The sequence below is a fragment of the Meleagris gallopavo genome, chromosome 9 (assembly GCF_000146605.3).
Source record: "Meleagris gallopavo isolate NT-WF06-2002-E0010 breed Aviagen turkey brand Nicholas breeding stock chromosome 9, Turkey_5.1, whole genome shotgun sequence".
NCBI classification, from domain to species: Eukaryota; Metazoa; Chordata; class Aves; order Galliformes; family Phasianidae; genus Meleagris; species Meleagris gallopavo.
The window spans coordinates 11,632,592-11,640,371 of NC_015019.2; the positions used below are offsets into that span (position 1 = coordinate 11,632,592).

The 7,780-nt window shown below is 53.3% G+C and overlaps 1 protein-coding gene across 3 annotated transcripts in view; it reads left to right on the forward strand.

Moving 5' to 3' along the window:
* The window catches only part of ARHGEF9 (Cdc42 guanine nucleotide exchange factor 9), a 121,773-nt gene continuing 113,993 nt past the window's right edge, over positions 1 to 7,780 (forward strand). For 2 of the 3 annotated variants that reach the window (XM_010715344.3, XM_010715346.3), the window contains exon 1: positions 211 to 308. The gene's annotated coding sequence lies outside the window, so the exon portion shown is untranslated. Of the gene's footprint in view, positions 79 to 210; positions 309 to 7,780 lie in introns of those variants that run through there. The other variant, XM_019618249.1, reaches the window with a different exon arrangement.

A 7,780-nucleotide genomic window follows, 5' to 3' on the forward strand; every position in this document is an offset into this window, starting at 1 on the left:
TTTAATTTCAGCCGTTTCAATTCCCGGCTCCGGCGGGTCGCGGGCCGGCACCGTGCCGCGGCGGGGCCGTGCGCTGAGGTAAGCGGGGGGGCTCGTAACGCGGTGTTCCTTTGTGCGGGTGGGAATCGCGAGCCGTTCCTTTCATCGTCAGAAAGCCGAGGCGGTTCTAAGCGACGGACGCTGAACGGGGGTGCCCCGAAGGGACCCTACGGGCATCCTGCGCTCGTGTTTGGTGGAGCTCAGCTTTGGGTGTACTCCAGCGGGAGCTGCGTGGGAACTGGGTTATGACTCACCGCTACCCGTCCCAGGTGTGTTGGGGCACAGCGCTGTGCCCACCTCTCCCAGCTGCTCGAAGTCCGGGGTCAGCGCTGTGTCCCTCCCGGTGCTGCCCAGACGCTCGTACCTCCCCCAACAACTCCGGAACTGCTCGCTGCCCCGGCTCCGGAGCGCTGGGGTACGGGATGGGGCTGTAAGAAAGGAGGGGACAGAGCCTTCAGCGGGGTCTGTTGTGATAGGATAAGGGGAAATGATTTCAAACTGAAAGGAGGAGATTTAAATAGGATGTAAGGAGGAAGTTTTTTTTACAATAAGGGTGGTGAAGCACTGGTCCAGAGAGGTGGTGGTGCTCCATCCATGGAGATGCTCAAGGTCAGGCTGGATGGGCTCTGGGCTCTTGATGGAGCTGTAGGTGTCCCTGCTTATTGTGAGCTGGAGGGATGGCCTTTAAGGGTCCCTTTCACTTCAAACAGCTCTATGACTCCATAAAAAGTGCTAAGCTGAGCTGGGGAGCCCAGTGGGGTTGGTCTGAGCCCTGGAGGTGCCCAATTTCTGCTGCAAGAGGACTGCCTGTAGTGGGAAATGTGGGGCTCGGGGCAATGCTGCCCCATTCATGGGCACTTCTGTGCTGTGAGGCTGAGGGTGGATGGGAGGTGCGGCTGCTGGGCAGGGGGAGCAGCAGTGTGTGGTAGGGCTGTGTGTTGGTGGGAGGCTCCTGGAGGGCTCTGGGCTGGGCTTGGGTCTGCTGCCAGCTCAGGGCACGTCCCAGTGGGCTGCTGTAAGGGGTAATGATGTGCCCTGCTTGAAGAAAGGCCCCCATCAGTAGTAGGGGTCATGTGCAGGCAGAGGGGACAGCACCAGGGCCTTGTGTGATATCACAAGGCAGCAGCACTGCTGGCTCCCACTTTTGCGGAGTGTTTTCATTTCAGATTGTTGTATTTGGCCTTCTTCAGCCAAACCTATTGTAGCTGTCTGCAGAGCAGAGGTTTGCTCATTTGCTTGGTGCTGACAGCATTAATTTTCCATAGAGTGACAGAGTTATGAGGGCTGTATCTGTGCATTACAACACCAACCTGAGCTGCAGATGGGGCACTTTGAGGACACGGTAAGGAATTTTGGCCGCACGTGGAGTGAGCACCATGAAATTGCCCCCTGCATCAGAGGTGTGGGCAGAGACACGTGCTGTGGCCACAGGACCCTGTGCACCTGTGGCATGAGTTATGGAGGGCTGCGTGCTGCTGTCTGCTCCTCTTAGTACAGCCCTCAGCTCAGGGAGCCATCATTGAAATAAGAGTTGCCCAACTGTGTTGACTGGGAGGGCACCAATGCGAGGGTGGTGCTGCTGGCATGGAAGGTGACATCTGTGTTCTGTGTGTTTGCTTTGGGTAGTTTCAGCTGTAGAAGTAACTTTGGGGCCTCGAGTGTGGAAGAAATGGTTTCTGCCCCCTCATGTATAGATAAAGAAAGGATGCCAGTGGTTGATGAAAAGTATTATAGGAGGGGCTGGGGAGGCACAGATAGCAGGGCAGTGCTGGGAGCCCATTCTCCTCTCCCTGTGCTGCAAATGTGCCCTGGGTGAGACCTGCATTATTAGTGCTGGAGGGTGGAAGGATGGAAAGCTCCCAAACCTGGAGCAGGGTCTGGCTGCTCCTGTGCTGGAGATGCTGGTTTGGTCAATCACTGTTTGGCTGATAGTTCTCTCTGCATCTTCTCAAATCCTGGAAGCCTACAGACCTGTGTAACTTCTTTTTTGCTTGGGACTGTGATCTACTTGGATCCTCCACTACGTCCCACGCTGGGTTTGTGCCTGCTGAGCCAACAGCAAAGCCCTGCAGGTAAACCCAGCTCATTCTGGGGGGATGTTTTCACAAGGACTGTGCAGGGTAGCGAAATACCTGTGAGAGAAAGCCACATCCACACGTCACAAAGGGCTCTGTGCAGTAATTCATTAGCCACAGCCATTCCCAGACCGCCAGCCCTTGCTGCGGTCTGCCTGCTTTCCGGCCCGGCTGTGATGCTGCTCTAGGATCTGTTGTAGCAAAAAGCATCCCCAGGAGCTGCGAGGACATCGCCTGGTGCTGCAGAGTGCCTTTCTTGTGGCAGCTCTTCCCATGGTGTTTGCTGCCCGGAGCTGGCGCGCACCGCGGCACAGGAAATTCTGGTTGCAGCATTACTGCAAAGCTATTGTTTGGGGCAAGCGAAGGGCTCGGCTTTGCTCACATCCTAAAATGAGCTTTAAAAGGATGTTGTGGGGCGCTCAGGGTTTGCTGCCGGCAGTGCTTTGAGCCGTGACCCCTGTGTCACTGCTCGGATTGTTGATGGGAATCCTCAGGGTGAAGGAACTCAGAGCGAAGGCAGAGTTTGGGTGCGGTGCTGCACAGTGCTGCTCTGGGGTGTTGCCATGTGGGGGTGTGTCTGGCCCTGCTGCTGGGATGCCAAAACACAGCGTTTGGGATGGCAGGCCTGTGTCTGCCTGCCCTGCAGTACTGAGGACAGGCACCTAAACCCCTCTGTGCCTCTGTTCCCCATCCAAGCAGTGCAGAAATCTCTGCGTTCCCTGGTTTTGTTCTTTTCCCCTGAATGAATCCCTGTGGCTTAGATGTTGGCAGTGATACCCACAGCACCCAGGTTGCAAAACCCTTTTTCCTCACCTTGTGCGCTGCAGCTGATGTCTGATGTTTGGGTACCACTCGTGTCGTGGCAGCAGGAAGGCTGGGGAGCTCTGTAGTGGGGATGTTCACTCTGTCACCTCCTCAGGCCCTCCCCTCCCCATCGCTAGGTTTTCTCCCACTTGTGCCACGAGTATGGTGCTTGGTCAGGCTTCTCCAAAGTGCTTCGTGCAGTGATGAGTGGAATGACTGGATCATTAAAGTCATTAAGATCATCTTGTCCAACCGTTAGGCAGTGGAGCGGAGCTGTGCTGGTGCTGGGTGCAAGCTGGGGAATATGGCTTATGTCTCAAGATGCTGCACTGGGGCCAAGGAGAGCCATTAATGAGTTTAAAGCTGCCTCGTTTCAGTCATGCTCATTAAAAACGCCCATTGTGTGTGACACAACATGAGATGCTGCTGGGCCCTGAGTGCCACATCCCTGCGATGCGGCTGTGCTCCCAGCGAGGTTCTGTCCCCCAGCAGCCAGGGAGTTTACGTGGCACGGTGTGAGTCCTGCACAAACAATTTCTTCCTGTTATTGTTGTGCTCTACAGCTTTCAGCTGGACCAGGGAATGAGCTCATCCAGTTAGCAAGCAGGGCTGGTGGCTTTTTGTGCAAGCAGTGCCTTAAGTGCAAACGCCCAGTGTGAACTGTGCTGGGATCCCAGCTGTGCGGTACTGGGGGTGCCAAGGAAGATGCTCTGCATCCAGGCACCACTGCTGGGGCTTCTGCTGCCCAGGGTCGTCTCCTGGCACTAAGGGCAGTGTCTGGTGGGCATAGAGCAAGTGCTTTCTCATAGCCGCAGCTCAGCCTGAATTTACTTTGCAGCATGAAAACAGGGGTGTGCCACTGGTTGGGTTGGCAGCAGTAGGAATGATAAAAGGAACACCTGAGTGAAATCTGTGCAGGGTCCTTCTGCAACAAATGGATCAGGGTCACGTTAGACTGCGCTTCCCATGAATGAGCTATTCTTTTGCAATAAGAGATGGCTATGGGATGGCAAAGACCTTGAAGACAAGTTTTTGCTGAGGAGCTCTGGAGCTCAGGAAGTGCTGGGCTTTCCTTGGATGCATGCTGTAGTGGGTATGGCTTTGGGCAGCTGTGATTGCAGGCAGTGAAGAAACAGTGCAGGTCTTCCTGCCCACCAGTACAGCCATGGAGCTGTAGGGCTCTCACTATTGGGTAGTAACGAGGCCATGCTGCTCTCCTTAGGAGTGGGTTGGAAGAGGAAGGAAAAACAGGAAAAAAGTCAGTCAGTTGCTAGGGTGAGGTGATGTCATTTCTTGCTGTCAGAAGCCAAAGCCAAGGTTGTAATACACTTCTCTGACGATAATAAGTTAAGAACTGGATAGAAATGTTTGTATAAGATGGATATGAGTTTCATGGCAAAGTAGAGCCATGTCTGACAGAGCTAGAGGCAATTTTCTCTGAGGCACAAATTATTCTGCGATCTCTCGATAATGAAGTTCTTGCCCCTTTCTCTGGAGCAGCATTTACCTTTGTCGAGAGCACAGAGGAAGTGCTGGGTTGTGTGGGAGCCCTATGTGATGCAGACTAGCAAGTTTGTACTCCTCCGACTGCCATCAGTGAGTTTTGCACCCAGGAAGAATTGAGGCAGTGCCATGTAAGCCTGTCTGTAATAAATATTAGGAGTCTGTCCTTATGGTTTTAGGCTTGAGGTTTCACGGTGATAATTAGTCTACAATCTTTCCAGGCACCTTGCTTTGATTCTTGGAAAGCTCTGCTTTTATTTACAGCTACAGCATAAACATGCTTAAGAAGATGGAGCTGAGAAGAGAGAGTTTGTGGGCTGCAGATTTAGGGCTGTGTGGATGTGCATGGTGCCATGAGCAGGGCGCACCAACCCAGCCGCTCTGTTCTCCTTGGAGAAGCAAAACTGCCCTCATCTCAGTCCTAACGCAGTCTTGAGTGCAGATGGGAGTTTGCTGGGAGTGGAAGGATCTGGTTGATCTGCTGGGTTTGGAGACCTGGTCTGCATGAACAGGGGTGTTGGAGAAACCCCCCTCTGCTGCATTTCCCCATGTCTTTATATTCCCTCTACTGTGAGAGTAGACATATTTCCAGGATGAGTACTGAGATCACTAATTTGAGTTTATGCAGCATGTCTGAGCACGAGATGCTCCCTGGCACTTGTGAAGGAGGTGGGGCAGGGTGCACGCTGTGGGTGGGCTGGGGTGCTGCCTGGGACGTGCAGGAGGATTTCCAGAGGAGGAGTGATGTGGGACAAGTTCTGCAAAGAGCCTGTTGTTAATCTGGTGTTTCTTTCTGCTGTTGGTAATACAGTGGGGTTCATCTTCATGTGGTTACTTTTAGCCATGCTCTGGTCTGGATTGGTCCCAGACCAGTTTGATGCTGAGGCTGTGCATCCATAGAGATGGACCAGAACATCAGTATGTAACCCAGCTCCCAAGCCAGCTGCTTCACTCATGTATCCTGTCTTTGCCCCTTATCCGACTGCTTTGAGATCAGGGAAACCAGGAGCCTGTCCCGCTCCTCCCTGTGGGGTGAGCAGGGAAGTTCAGAGCAGCCTCCTTTTGATAAAACCTAGTCAAACACAGCCGTGTGCCTTTGACGCAAGGATTGCCTTTAATTGGGTATGTACTGCCTTACCTGCCTGGTTCCTGGCTCCCTGTGCCTATTTTCATCACCCGCTCAGGGCGGGCACGTTGCTGCCCATTGCATCCACGCCCTCAGCCTGTGCTTCAGGTCCCTGTGCTGGGATGGGCTCTTTGCACCCTTCCCCATTGTTGTCCTGCTGGGGGATTACGTCTGTCACACTGTGTGGCATTTCTGGATTTTCTTGCTGCAGGTTGTTGTGATGTAGTGGCTGTTTGCTGGTTCCTGCCATGACCCCCATGCCATCTGCACAGTGCTGCTGTGCAGAGAGGGAGTGTGCCTTCGGGGAAAGACAGGGAAAGCTCAGGAGCTCCCAAAGCCAATGGAAGCTTTGAGTTTTGTGCAGGCTTCCTGCTGGCCAAGCCTTGTTCTTAAACGCTTTTCCTTAAGCACTTTTTCTCTCCTCCAGGGGAAGAAGAGGTCACTTTTTCCACTCTGCTGACGTGGATGATGAGTCACGGGTGTTGTGGGAAGGTGCAATCACCGGGACAGGAATCCTTGAAAATATTTACCTTTATCCCAGTGTCCCCAGGCACTCTGCAGGCCAGGTGCTGCACACTCGGGCACAATTGCAGCCCAAGGAGCGCTCTGCTGATGCTTCCCAAGTGGGATGGACGGGAAAGATCAGTTCCTCAAGGAATTCCTATGCCAAGGGAGTGATTCGGTGCACAAATGGGAGAGTGAGGCGTTTTACTCCAGGAAGGAAGGTGTTGGCACTTAGCACAGATCTAGCACGTGGTCCCTAAGCCGAGGTGGTTTTGCTTTGGTACCAGCTGAGAAGGCATGGCACTGGGATAACACCCAGAAGACTCAGCACATTTTGCAAACTGTGCTGGCAGCACGGCTGAGCGGGGCCGGCCCTGCCCTGCGTGTGTCGGCACGTCGAGCAGAGCGTGGGAGTTTCGGCAGCTTTTGTGCCAGCCGAGCAGGATTTGAACGTAATGACGGAGAAAACAGGAGCTGGTGCAGCTCGGCTCGCTGCAGGCTGGTCCTGCGTCTCCAGAGGGTGCGTGTCCTTGCAGAAACGTTGCTTTCTCGAGGTGCTGTAGTCGCAGCGTGATGCACAGCTTGCCTCTGGCTTGCTGCTGGGAAGGTGCAGAGCTGTGGACTCACAGGATATAGAAAAACATGAAATAAAAAGATGCCTAATGCTTGGTCCACAATCTCCAGCTCCTTGCAAAAAAAAAAAAAAAAAGTTCAGGCTTTGTTCCACAAGTGGTGAAAAAGAGAACCTTTAGCTACTCCTGCTCGGCTGTTGTGTTTTAACTCTAAAAATGGGATTAGGGTGTCCTTGATGAGATCAGGGCAGGAGGGCAGAGGGGGGACAGCTGCTTCTTGCTGTGCTTTCCCTGCTGGGTGCCCTGAGCAGCTCTGCTCTGCGTGGCTGCTGATGCGTGTACAGCTCCACCCCAGCGGCGGGGACCCTGCTGAGATGAAAAAGCTCATTGGTAATGATGCTAATTGAATCGGATGTCGCTTCCCTGTGCTCAGACGTGGCTGCTGCTGCCATCTCGCAGCAGAATGCAACTGGCTTGAGCGAGGTCCTGGTGCATGAGGAATGTGAGCTGACAGCCCCCCTTTGCTGGGAAAAGCCATGTGGGTGAGATAGTGCAATGGTCCAGACGGGATGCTCTCATGGTACCTGCTTCAAAGCTGCTTGTTTGGTTTAGCATCAGTATTGGGTCAGCAGGGCAAGCTCACATTGAGAAGCTGAGGTTTTTGGGACTGGGGTTGTAAGGTCTTATGGGATCAGCTCTAGTGAGGATAATAGGCGGGATAATGTTTATGGAAATAACAGAATCACAGACAGAATGGCTTGGGTTGGAAGGGACCTTAAAAATTATCTAGGTCCAACCCCCTGCCTTGGGCTGGCTGCCCCTCACCAGCTCAGGCTGCCCAGAGCCCCATCCCACCTGGCTTTGTGCACTGGCAGGGGTGGGCACCCACAGCTCTCTGGGCACTGCCACTCTGAGTAAAGAATTTCTGCCTAACATCTAACCTAAATCTCCCTGCTTTTAGCTTAGAGTCATTCCTCTTGTTCTATTTCTATCAGACCATTTAAAAAGTTGGCCTCCCTACTGTTTATAGGCTCTCCTCAAGTACTGGTAGGCTGCAATGAGGTCTCCCCAGAGTCTTCACCTTAACACCCCCAGCTCCCTCAGTTTTTCTTCCTAGGAGAGGTGCTCCAGCTTGATTTTTTTTTTTTTTTTTTTTT